The sequence below is a fragment of the Diceros bicornis genome, chromosome 4 (assembly GCF_020826845.1).
Source record: "Diceros bicornis minor isolate mBicDic1 chromosome 4, mDicBic1.mat.cur, whole genome shotgun sequence".
Classification (NCBI taxonomy): domain Eukaryota; kingdom Metazoa; phylum Chordata; class Mammalia; order Perissodactyla; family Rhinocerotidae; genus Diceros; species Diceros bicornis.
The window spans coordinates 54,680,503-54,694,635 of NC_080743.1; positions in this window are offsets into that span (position 1 = coordinate 54,680,503).

Sequence of the window (14,133 nt, forward strand, 5' to 3'; positions counted from 1 at the left end):
AATCATTAGGCCTGAAAACAGCCACAGACAATATATAAACAAATGAGCATGGCTATTCCAATAAAGTTTTATTTATGGACTTAAATTTTAATTTTCGTGTGTCACAAAATATTAGTCTTTTTTTAATTTTTTTAAAGCCATTCAATAATGTAAAAACCATTCTTAGCTCCTGGGTCATACAAAAACGGATGGAAAGCCTATGCACCAAACCATAGTTTACTGACTCCGGCCCTAGAGAACTCTTACACATGCACAAAAGCAGCTATATATGAGAACATATAATATCATCATCATTTCTAATAGCAAATAATTGGAAACAACCTAGCTATCCATAATAGGAGGATGATAAATGTTGGTATAACTGAAGCTACTTAACATAAGATAAATCTTATGAACATAATGTTGAAGGGAAAACACAAATTACAGTACACTTACATGCCATTTATATAAAGTTTTAAAATATGCAAAAATTATATATTACATATGTGCATATTTAACATATATAAAAAAAGTATGAAGAAATATACGGGAATGTTAAACATGAAACATTTACCTGGGCATGATGGCAGGGCAGGAGGCAGAGAGAGAAGGACGCAACTGGAGAACGGTGCACAGAGGGTTTCAACTGGATTGCTGTTTTGGTTTTTTTTTAAGCTGAATGGCAGGTCCATGGATGTCCAGTCTTTATACTGTTATATACCTTAAATATTTAATAATAAATAAAAAGGAATGGGTAGGTTTAATGTGAGTTTAGCAAATGGGTTGTCCTGTTTTGGGAAAGGGGGCTCAATTTTTATTAAAATACCCAAAAATTTAGGCTTGAACCTAGATGTCTCATACTAAAAAGAAAAAATAATTGTTTCATTTTTAAAAACTGGACTGATTCTTAGGAGAAAATAGAAAATTGTATTGCATTTTTGCATAATTAGCTAGTGTAAATCCTTTCAAGCAATAAACTGGTTATTATTTATCTTTTTCAGAGAATCAAAGAGCTGCGTCAGGGCCGGCCCCGTGGCTTAGCAGTTAAGTGCTCACGCTCCGCTGCTGGCGGCCCGGGTTCGGATCCCGGGCACGCACTGACGCACCGCTTCTCCGGCCATGCTGAGGCCGCGTCCCACATACAGCAACTAGAAGGATGTGCAACTACGACATACAACTATCTACTGGGGCTTTGGGGAAAAAGAAAGAAATAAATTAAAAAAAAAAAAAAAAAGAGCTGTGTCAGACTCTGACTGGTCTAATGGGCTCAGCCAGCTTTGCCCGTCTGCCCCAAGTTCCCCTGTTCCAGACACAGCTTCCACAGCATTACAAGGATCCGCATGCCCTAGGAATAGGGACTTTCCATCACCTGCTTCAACAGAGCAAACAGAAGTGTAAGTGGCAATGACGTTCGTGTTTCTATGTGTGAAAACCTAGCATGAATTTTCCCCTTTCTCTGGCAAAACTTCACAAGGCATCTTTATAAAAAGGAGAAAAAAAAAATGCTCACTCTGTTTCTACTGACTTCGGAAACAGTCATGATTAAAACTGTCTTTTGATCTAGAATTACTTCAATAGTTCTTTAAGGGTCTGCTACAGTCACATATCTTCAGGTTATCTAAATCAGAGCTCCTCCTTTCCTTCAGAGACCCCCGAAGTAACATCAGTTGCAACTGTTGGGCACGTACTGCCCTCTAGTGCTTACACTTTTATAATAAAATTTTTAAACACTATCTGACATCATACCACAGAAAGGCTGTCACAAATTAAATAACATCCTATTACCCCAAGATTTTTCATCTTCACACTATTGAAGGCGTTTGGGGCTAATAAGTCTTTGTTGTGGGAGGCTGTCCTGTGCATCGTTGGATGTTTAGCAGCATCCCTGGGCTCTACCCACTAGATGCAGTAGCACCCCCGACCCCAGTTGTGACAAATAAAAATGTCTCCAGACATTGCTAAATGTCCCCCAGGGAGCAAAATAGCTCCTGGTTGAAAACCACTGTATTAGCCTAAAGGTTGTCCAAAACTTTCACATTAGTCCTGAAAATTATAAGTAAAAAAAATCTTCTCTAGACTAATTCCTTTGAGTGAGAGAAAGGAGAATTTCATTTCTGCATGAAAAACAAAAAAATAGAGAATTAACATTTTCAGCTCTCCTCTCCTTGCCCAAAGTCCCAGCTAGTGGAAAACTCTTTAAACCTTTAACTTTCTGTTCCAGCTTCACTTCTTAGATCTGTTCGCTTCTCTTCAAAGTGCTTAGAAAACAAAGCTTGCACTTCTAGCCGAACGCAGGGAATATGGTAGGGAAAGGGGTGGGGGAGGTATGAGGGTCTGTACTGTGTTCTAGCAAAACTCAGAGGGTCAGCGTGAATAATACAGGCAACCGAGACTCTGTATTGATTGTAAACATAATATGAAAATTCTTATAAAACATCAAAAGTTTCAAATCTGGATTTTAGAAAGTTACATTAAGAGAGTTTATTCAGATCTGCTATGAATGATTATTCCTTATGTTAGCAGATTATGCTTATAAATCCTGATTCTATGCATTTTAAAGCCTATAAATGACTGAGGACTAGATATTTTAAAAACAAAAAAGTAGTTTGGACTGGTACTGAATGCAACTTTCTCCCCTCACCAAATATCTCACTAACTTAATTGGTTTCACTAAAGAAATAAACAAGAAATAAGACTCAACAAATAGTTTTAGAGCCAGCCCTGTTGGCCTAGTGGTTAAAGTTTGGTGTACTCTGCTTCGGCGGCCTGAGTTCAGTTCCCTGGGCACAGAACTACATCACTCTTCTGTCAATAGCCATGCTGTGGTGACGGTTCACATAGAAGAACTAGAAGAGCTTACAACTAGAATATACAACTATGTACCGGGGCTTTGGGGAGGGGAAAAAAAAGAGAGAGGAAGATTGGCAACAGATGTTAGCTCAGGGTGAATCTTTCCTAGCAAAAAAGAATTTTAATTCACTTATACGATTAAAAATATATCACTTTTTATTAACACATTCCGATCTAATATTTTACTTATTCCTTAGTGAAATTGAGAGTATTCTAGCTCTACAATTGTCAAGCTCTTATTAGCAGACACCTGGAATGAAGGTCTGTTTTAGTTACACAGAGGTGATGGCTCCTCCACCTCCTCTTAGAGGCTGTTGCTTTACTGACTCTATTTACATTGGTTTCATCCTATCCTTTCTAATCACATTTAATTAGAAAGCTTTCTAATCATACAATAAAGCAAGGCACAAGTAGGTTTTAGGCTTTGATCTTTTAAAGGACAACCAAATGATTTAGAATGTATGTTTAAAACTACAAGACAGAAAAGTTATATGACTTGGATCAAAGTAAAAAGCTAAAGGAAAACACAAAATCTGGAAAGATATGGCTCTGATCAGAGAGAGAGGAGAGATTTACATCACCCAGTGATATTATTTGAGAGTTATTTTGTATAACGTTTTTCAGTTACACAAAAAGTTCAGGTTATTCTGTAATATGCAATTATTTTAAAGCATCCAGAAGCTTCTTTAAAAAAGTAAATTATTCTAGAAATTAGTTTAAGTATTCATTGCTAATTTCATAGCACTTTAAACTCCTCAGTGAAGGAAAATATTTCCTTTGGTTTTGATTTAAAGGAACTGTGGTAGGCAGAATAATTACCCCACTCCTCCTCAGAAGCCCATGTCCTAATCCCCAGAACCTGTGAGTATGTTACTTTACATAGCAAAAGGGATTTTGCAGGTGTGATTAAGGATTTTGAGACGGGATGATTATCCTGGATTATCTGGCTGGGCCCAATACAATCACAAGGGTCCTTCCTTATAAGTGAAGGAGGGAGACAGGAAAGTCAGAAGAGATATGAGGATGGAAGCAGAGGTCAGAGTGATGCAATGCTGGATTTGAAGATAAAGGGGCTACAAGTTTAGGAATTCGGGCAGTGTCTAGAAGCTGGAAAAGGCAAGGAATGGATTCTCCACCAGAGCCTCCAGAAGGGAGACAGCCCTGCCGACGCCTTGACTTTAGCCCCACAACACCCATTTTAGACTTCTGACCTCCGGAACCGTAAGAAAATTACTTTGTATTGTTCTAAGTGACTAAGCTTGTGGTAATTTGTTGCAGCAGCAATAAGAAACTAATACAGGAACGTTTCATTAATCTTTCAGTACTTTTAATATCCTAAGTCAGAAGTTCAGCATTTAAATAATGTCTCATATTATCATGTTTGTGTTTTTAAAATATGTGCTTTCTCTGCTTGCTAATAACCATCATGTTTTCACTAAAATAGACTTGCTGTTTACCTTTAAATAAATAACTTTTCCCAAGATTAAAACCTGGAGGCTAATGCACTACAATGAGGAGCATGCTCTCTAGCATCGCACGGCAAATTTAGTGGACATGACACACACATTTAAATATGTGGCAAGAGCTACCTATCAAATCTCAAGAGAGAAATAATCCCAGTAGCCCAACCATACTGGCTGTTAAACTGAAATATGATTCAGAAAATAGAACCTGACTTCAGAAGACAAAAATGGCAAAGTTAACAGCGCTACTTTGATATGACCCTTTAGCAGAAAGCTGACCTTTTTCAGCAGTTGTTAAAAACAACCAGTTAAGTCATTGTAGGAGAGAGCTGAGCTTGACAAATTATGAAAAATAGGCCTATCCCTTAATGTAGAGAGAACTGGCTGACAGTGTAGGCTCATCTCATTTCACTAGTATTTTAACAGTGAAAGCTGCCACTGTGAGGGCATACTACACAGTGCCTGCTCTGCCTCATTCTGATATAGCAATTCCCAACGGTCCTTTTGAGGGTAAGCATCCATACCTTCTTCCTTGCCATGCAGAGGTATTATTCAGACACTCTTTAAGGAATCATAGTTACAATCTTTAAGGGTTATAATACCTTCAAATAACTAAAACAATGGTATATGCTTCCCAAAGAAAACAACTTTCCTTCCTCAGCCAACCCACTGACAAATTTGGAAAAGATACACTTGCAAACATAATGTTCATTACTGCTTATGATTTTGACTCTTGAAACTTTATGAAGAAAATTCTGTACATAGACTATTTCCTCATCTTTTCCAAAGTCCTTATGAAAAACAAGAATACTTAATCCAGATGCCATTTCCTAAATTGGCCAAAATGTGTCATTCCCTGATTTGAAATGTAAGAAATTATTTTAGCTTAGCATTTATAGTTTGAGAAAGTAAGCTTCAGAAATTCTCTTGCTTCATCTCCTCCTGTCATGTTTCAATCAGAACATGAGTTCATTTCTTCTTAGCCAATGGTCATTTAGCATATTGACTTTTAAAATAGTGTCCACAGAGTAAATTAATTCATTACAGAACATTTTCTTTATTTTCAGCTAGCATCAATGTGAGCCTCAGGTGTCCTTTGTACTAAGCAGTTTAATCTGAATTGGCAATATATGGATTACATATGTATAGTAATTTGGGGATTTTACTGTATTTCTCTTATGGAATGCTTTACATTATTTTTTTCTCCTTCATTGAGATGGTAAAATCCCTCTAGAAAACTTTATGCTTTATGTCTAAACAACAAGTACAGTGTGGGTTTAAGGGAAAATATTTCAAGAAAAGTAAACTCTGGCCATTTTTAACCTATACTTGAAATTTTTCCTTTCTTGCACTTCTGTAATGAGGCAACTAAGGGGTTTACAAAAATCTAAACAAGCATTATAAACAAGGCACTGCCACAAAAGGTGGAAGATGCAAAGACAATTTCTGCCCTCCAGGAATTTTCCCTTTGGTGGCGACAGGAAGAATAATGATAGGAGGCTGAGTAATAGCCTCATCACGAGGGAGCTCTAGACAAGCAACCCAAGGATATGCAAGAGAAAGACTGTATCCCGTAGGATCCATAGAAGAAACTGTCCTGAGGATGGAGAGGATTTTAATGAGTAGAGAGGGGGGACTCCAGGCAAAGGGGAAAGTGTGAGGAAAACCAGAGAGATATGGTGTATTAGTTTCCTAGAGTTGCCGTCACAAAGTACCACAAACTAAGTGGCTTAACACAACAAACATGGGAGAAATTTATTCTCCCATAGTTTTGAAAGCTCAAAGCCCGAAATCAAGATGTTAACAGGGTCATGCTCTCTCTAAAAGCTTTAGAGGAGGATTTTCCTTGCCTCTTCCTAGCTTCTGTGGTTGCCTGCAATCCTTGGTGTTCCTTGGCTTATAGAAACATCATTCCAGTCTCTGCCTCCATCATCACATTCTCCTTGTGTGTCTGTCATTTCACATGGCTGTCTTCTGTGAGTGTCTGTGTCTCTTCTCCTATTCTTATAAGGACACCAGTCATATTGGATTAGGGCCCATCCTAATCCAGTATGACCTCATCTTAACTTGATTATATCTACAAAGACTCGATGAATTTTCAAATAAGGTCACACTCACAGGTAGCGGAGGTTAGGACTTGAACATATCTTTTTGGGGGACACAATTCAACACACAACATATGGTAATGAGAAGTTCACTGTGGTCAGAAAGTAGACTACATCTAGGCAAAGAATGGAAATAACAAAGGAAAGAGGAGTTGCGTTGTAGAGGACCTTGATAAATAAGCAATGGGGGTACCACAAAATATTTTTAAATAAAAGAGTATTACTAACGAAATTATCCATTTGGGAAAATTAATTTGTCATCATTGTATAAAACTCATTATAGTAGAAAAAGAAAAAGGAATAGGCAAAGTCAGAGAGCTACGTTAGGAATAGAGAGAGTTTGTGATGCCTCAAATAAAATGGTCTCATAAGGCTTATAAAGAATGGGACACACAAGAGAGACTTGTTATGGGAGATAAGAGATGAAGTAAGACTGATTTGGGGACTAAGAGAATAGCGGTATGATTATTATCATTGTTATATTAACTGCATTCTAGAATTGCATTCTAACACCAATTCTCTGACACCAACTGATTATCCCACAATTCAATTTCGACACTAACTACCGAGAGTTAGTGCAGACCCCACAAGTTAAGGGCAAACTCCTTCACAAGAGTGCCCCACTTCAGACACCAGCCATAAGTCTTGGGTGTTCCCAAGCCACCCACACTTCTGCCCTGCTGACTACAAATTCAGGGGTTCTCATAACCCCCTCAGGTTTGACCATTTGCTAGAACAACTCACAGAACTCACTGAAAGCACTACAGTTTTTTACAATTTTATCATAAAGAATACAATTCAGGAACAGCCACATGGAAGAGATACATAGGGCAAAGTCCAGGACAGAGAAGGGGAGGAGGGGACACAGAGCTCTCATGCCCTCTATTTATGGAATCCAGCACATCACCTTCCCAGAACATCAATGTGTTCACCAACCAGGAAACTCCACTGAGCCTTGGATCCACAGTATTTATTGGGGTTTCATTATGTAGGCATGACTGATTAAATCATTGGCCATGAGATTGAACCCAATTTCTGGTCCCTCTCCTAGCCCAGGAGGTCGGGGGGGAGGGAGGAGAGTGGGGGAGTGAGGCTAAAAGTTCCAACCCTCTAATCATGTGCTTGGTTCTTCTGGTGTGGCTAGCCCTGCACTTGAAACTATCTAAGGGCCCACGATGAGTCACTTCATTAGCATAAAGTCAGGTATGGTGGAAAGGGGCTTGGAATGAATAACAAAAGACACTCCTATCACTCAGGAAATTCCAAGTTTTTGAAGCTTGTGCCAGGAACCAGGGACAAAGACCAGAAATATTCTTTATTATATCACATGCATATTAATAACTAATATTTATTAAGGACTTGATGTGCAACAGGCACATTTAACTCTCACACAACCTTATTATTATCATCTCCATTTCACAGATGAGGAAATTAAGTCTCAGGGATCATAAAATGAGCCCCAAAATCATAACACTAGTAAATGGTAGAGTAAGGATTTGAAGTTTACTCCAGAGCTTGTGCTGGTGACCACAATGTGTACTTCCGCCCTGCGCATCCTTGGGCAAGTCACTTAACCTCTCCAGACTATCTAGTAAAATGAAGAGGCTGGACTCCACGATTATCAATGTTCCTTTCAATTCCAGTGTTTCCCCTTTTCATTTAAATTGTTTCAAAACACCATTCTTAATGGCTGCATAATATCCCATTTATGAGTAAAGGATAATTTACTATTACCCTACTGTTGGCTATTTAGGCTGGGCTTCCAGTTTTTCCTTACTATAATTAACCGTGCAATGAACATCCTAGTGCACTATCTGCTTTACAAATTTTCCTTAGAATAAATTCTTAGAAATAATCCTATCCAAATTTCTTTCAGGCATGAGGACTTCAAAAAATATTTGTTAATCTAATGAGGATTTAAAATGTATCATTTTAATACACTTGCTCTTAAGAAGCAATATTATGCTGGGCCAGCCCCATGGCTTAGCCGTTAAGTGCCCACGCTCCACTACTGGCAGCCCGGGTTCAGATCCCAGGCAGGCACCGACGCACCGCTTCTCCAGCCATGCTGAGGCTGCATCCCACATACAGCAACTAGAAGGACGTGCAACTATGACATACAACTATCTAATGGGGCTTTGGGGGAAAAAAAGGAGGAGGATTGGCAATAGATGTTAGCTCAGAGCCAGTCTTCCTCAGCAAAAAGAGGAGGATTAACATGGATGTTAGCTCAGGGCTGATCTTCCTCAAAAAAAAAAAAAAAAAAGAAGCAATATTATGCTATAATAGGAATTTAGCAAAAAAAAAGTAACATATTTTACTTTTACTTGATTTCTTTAAGATTCTTTATCATTAATTTTTATATCATCTGCATCTTCTTATCTTCATAAAATTAAAATTTTTAATGAGAATAACAATAAGAAAAGAAGATAACACATTTTACTTATACCTGATTACTTTAAAATTTTACCTTGTTCATTGATGTATCCCTAGGGCCTGGAACATAGAAATCAATAAATACTTACTGAATGAATAAATTTGCTTGCTCTTTTTTGTTTATTCTTTTAGATCAACTTTAGAAAACATTTTCAGTTACCCCCTTAAAGAATTCCACTGGAGGGGCTGGCCGGGTGGCATAACGGTTAAGTGCACACGCTCCACTGTGGCAGCCCTGGGTTTGGAACCCCGGGCGTGCACCGACGCACTGCTTGTCAAGCCATGCAGGGGCGGCATCCCATATAAAGTGGAGGAAGATGGGCATGGATATTAGCCCAGGGCCAGTCTTCCTCAGCAAAAAGAGGAGGATTGGCAGATGTTAGCTCAGGGCTGATCTTCCTCACAAAAAGAAAAAAAAAAAAAAGAATTCCACTGGGAATTTAAATGGGAATTGCATTGAATTTTTAAGTTGATTTAAGATGAGCTGAAATCTTTACAATGTTTAGGCTTTCTATCCAAAACTTAGCATGCCTCTCCTTTTATTCAGTGGTGAAAAACTAAGGATGTTTCTATTAAAGGGTGTTTCCAATATTTTTTCTCTCTGGTAATAGTTGGATAATTTGGATTATGTAAATCAAACACATTCCTCATTGAGAGCATGCCTATGAACTTTGTTGATATGATGAATGAGACCTTTTTTCATTACATTTTCTACCTAATTATTGCCAGAATATTAGCATTTTTTCCTGAATTACTTTATTAATTCAAATGTTTAGTTTAACATAAAAATTCCATCATCTACTTTTCCTATTTGTTTACTATCTTATGGCATTAGTCAGAAATTCCAAAACTATTTTAAATTATAGAAGCTGAGAGACTGAATATACAAAGGCACAATGGCCCGACCATATAGAAAATAAAACCTTGACCCACAAGCTGAAGCCACCTGCCAGAGAGACCAACCCCTTATCTACAATAAACAACTCAGGAAACCAGCCTGCTATAAGTCAGACTTGCAAGAAGCCAGGTGGCTATCTAATCGGACAATCTAAAAAGCTTCTGTAACAATCTGCCCAAAACGTCCAGGACTTGATTAATAACTGACAGCTTCCCTAATTTTGATCCCCATTTCCAAAGTGGGACCAACCATAGAAAGCCAAACATGCTCCCCTAACCAATCACATAAGGATGCCCCATTTCTAGCTAGCCTGCCTACATCTTCCCCATGCCAACAGCCTCCAATCAGGGAACACTGGAAGTCTTCTCATTTTTCCACTATGAAGCTTTTCCACTCCTCTGCCTGCCTTTGAGTCACTGACAAATCTCAAACCGTGGCTGACTCCCTTGCTATAGCAAGCTCTGATTAAACAGGTTTTGCTTTTCTCATTTGGTTGTTCTTCATTTATTTGCAGAGGCAATAGAAGGCATCCTTAATTTTGCTCCTCATTTTAATGGAAACATCCTTAAATTTTTGCCATTAAGAATAATATTGTTGGGGCTGGCCGGGTGGCGCAACTGGTTAAGTGCGCGAGCTCCACTGCGGCGGCCTGGGGTTTGCCGGTTCGTGCACAGCTGCACCGCTTGGCGAGCCATGCTGTGGCAGTGTCCCATATAAAGTGGAGGAAGATGGGCATGGATGATAGCCCAGGGCCAGTCTTCCTCAGCAAAAAAAAAAAAAAAAGAGGAGGATTGGCAGATGTTAGCTCAGGGCCGATCTTCCTCTCAAAAAAAAAGTAATAATAAAATAAAATAAAAAAGATTAAAACTATTAAAAAAAAAGACTAATATTGTTATTCTGAAAAAGATTTTATCATGTTGAGATATCCTTCTATTCCATTCCTAAGAAGTATTTAAAACAGAATGTTTACTTCTATCAGACATGTTTTATGTTGTATTTTTCATATTCAATGTTTTAAGATTAGATTTCTTATTACTGAATCTTCCTCAAATTTCTGAGATAAGAATTTCTCAGCTATGAGGAATTATTCTTTCAATACGTTGTAACGTTTACTTGCTTGCTTTTTTATTTAAGATTTGAAGTCTATATTTATAGGTAAGACTCATTTTTAGTATTCAGTATTAACCTTACTAGTTTTTTTTTGTTTTTGGAGGGGTTTTTTGGTAAGGAAGATTGGCCCTGAGCTAACATCTGTGCCAATCTTCCTCTATTTTCCTATGTGGGACGCTGCCACAGCATGGCTTGATGAGCATTGCATAGGTCTGCGCCTGGGACCCGAACCAGTGAACCCTGGGCCACTCAAGCAGAGCACATGAACTTAACCACTATGCCACCAGGCCAGCCCCACTAGTTTTATTTTTCAGTGGATAATTTTATTTTCAGATTGAGAGGGGATCTTTTAGGTAACTAAAAAAGATGAACCAGAACTTAGCAGCCAGTTATAATTACAAAGGAATAATAAATAAATGCCTCACCTTCAAGAGTGCAACAATTCAAATGTATTCAAAAGTGCAGTGAAAATAAACCTACTTGCAAATTTCTGCTTTAATTAAATAGAAAATCATTATTTTAAGCATTGTCTTTATCTGAAAATTCCCTACTGTAGAGAACCATAGCACTTAGCTAGAGAGAAAAAATTCTATTGATATTAGAGATAGACCTTAAGACTTCTCAGAAATAGGAATAGTAAATATATATAATGATGCTTTCTTTTAACACCACCTATTCCTATATTAAGTGATAGCATATGTTTTACAGATCATATTAATACATGTTTAAAATTTAACTTCATGAAGTTAATATCTTGATGTTAATGATATTAATATTTTAAAATAGACGTGAGTAAAATATAATACATAAGAATTTAACATATGCTAAAAAAGATATCATAATTCATTGGCAAAGGGATAGATTATTCAATAACAAGTGTTGGGACAACTAACAATCTGGGAGTATGGAAAGACAAAAAAGATTGTCCAAAGTATGAGCCAGGGGGCTCCCTCAGGGTTACCTGACAGTGTGCTGGCTGGTATCTGCAGGTGTCCGATCTCACCTTCCCCCAAAGTCTCTGAGTACTGGGCAGCTAGTGGTCCCAGCAGCTCTCTAAGGAGCTGGCACCCAAGATCAGGCTTCTTGACACCCAAATTTAGCTCCACTCTCAAGGCCATTCCCATGTTTGACCACAGCATACCTGGTATCCTGGAGCAAGCACACCACTCTCCTGGATGGTGAGCTCAGGGAGCCATGCATCCGGCTGACCCTTATATTTATGAATTCCTGCTTGAACCAAATAATGCTCGCTGGTGTTTACCTGAGCTCTTTGCTTGAGGAAATGGGTTTAAACCCTGACCTCACATTATGCACCAAAACTATTCTAGAAGGTTAACAAGTCAATAAAAATAAATCAAGACAATGAAAAGCTAGAATAAAGTAGAAATAAATAACTATCAAATTTCTGGAGGGTGAGACAAATTTCTAGCTTCATAAGAATAAGTCACAAATGAAGACACTGATTTACCAGATAAATATTTTAAACTTTCACATAACGAAAATAAAAAGACAAAGAATAGAAGAAATATTTTCATCTAGTATGACAAAGGATTAAAATCCCTATTACATAGAGAAATTAATACAATTGATTTTTAAAAATCAAACCATAAAAGCCCAATTGATAAAGGTTATAAACAATCTACAAAAAAGAACGTGCAACTAGTAATCAAAGAAATGCAAATGAAAACAACAATGAGGCACCTTTTTTACCCACTTTTCCTCCTACCTTTCTGACAGCTCCAGCCTCTTTTGCTCTTCATCTCCCCAACTTCTGTATGTTGAAGTGCTCTGGGAATTCAGTACTTAGACTTCTCTTCTTCTGTGTATAGTCATTCTCTAATGATCTCATCCAGTCTCACGGCTTTAAATAGTACCTATTTATTAATGATTCCCCGAATTTATATCTCCAGCTCGAACTGGAATATCCAGCTGCCTACTTGCCACCTCCACTTGGATTTTTAACAAGTGGCTCAAACTTAATGTAAATCTTTCTCAGTCTGATCTACTGATTCTCTCTCTCTTCCCCAAACCAGCTCCTCCTGCAGCCTTACCTTTTTCAGCTAATGGCAACTCCATTCTTCCGGTTGCTCAGGCCAAAATCTTTTTTTTTTTTTTTTTATAATTTTATTTATTTATTTCCCCCCGCAAAGCCCCAGTAGATAGTTGTTTGTCATAGTTGCACATCCTTCTAGTTGCTGTATGCGGGACGCAGCCTCAGCATGGCCGGAGAAGTGGTGCGTCGGTGCGCGCCCGGGATCCGAACCCGGGCCGCCAGCAGCGGAGCGCGTGCACTCAACCGCCAAGCCACGGGGCCGGCCCTGCTCAGGCCAAAATCTTGGTTCCATCCTGACTCCTCTCTTTCTCTCATATGCCACATTTGATCAGTCAGCAATTCCTGTCAGCTCCACCTGCAAAATATACCCAGAATTCACTTCACTTCACCATCCCCAGGATTCAAGCCACCATCATCTTTCACCTGGATTATTGCAATAGCCTCCTAACTGGTGTCCTGGTTTCTGCTTGCCCCTCTTCCTCTGTTCTCAGGAGAGTAGCGAGAGTGAACCTGTTAAAACCTAAGGCACATGCTTTCACTCCTTTGCTCAGTTCTCCAATAGTTTCCCCATTCTCATTCAGAGTAAAATCCAAAGACCTCACAAGCCCTACGTGGTCTATCCCCTTCTTACCCTACACCACTCCTTATCTCTATGACCTCATGCAATATTGCTATTCATCTTGCTTACTCTGTTCTAGCCACATGGCCTTGATGTCCCTCCAACACACCAGCCATGGTCCTACTACAGAGCCTTTACACTTGCTATTCCTTATCTAGAATCTTCTTACCAAGATATCAAATGGTTAGCTTTCTCATTTCCTTTGGGTCACTACTAAAAACTTGCCTTTTTTTCCTCCTCCCCTTCCCTTCCTTTCCTGAATAATTCAGTGCTAAAGACATTAGGTGGGGCAGAACAAGGTAGACCAGCCCATAGTGGTATGTTAGCCAAGCAGGATAAGGAGAGCACCCATGCAGAGAGGTGGCCTGGCATAGAGTTTCAGACCTGAGCAAGGTGAGGGTGTGTTGACATGGAGTGTTGGAGCCCAAAAAGGGTCAGAAAGGCATAGAGGCAGGGGAAGAGATGGCGGCAGAGGAAGAGATTGATTATACACAGAGGGTTTGATCAAATAAGTAAATAAATTGAGGATAAAGGTGGCCAGATTTCTCACTGTCAGAGTATAGAGGTACAAAAATAGAAAGGAATAAAAATGGAATGAACTCTGAGGTGCTGGATTGAAA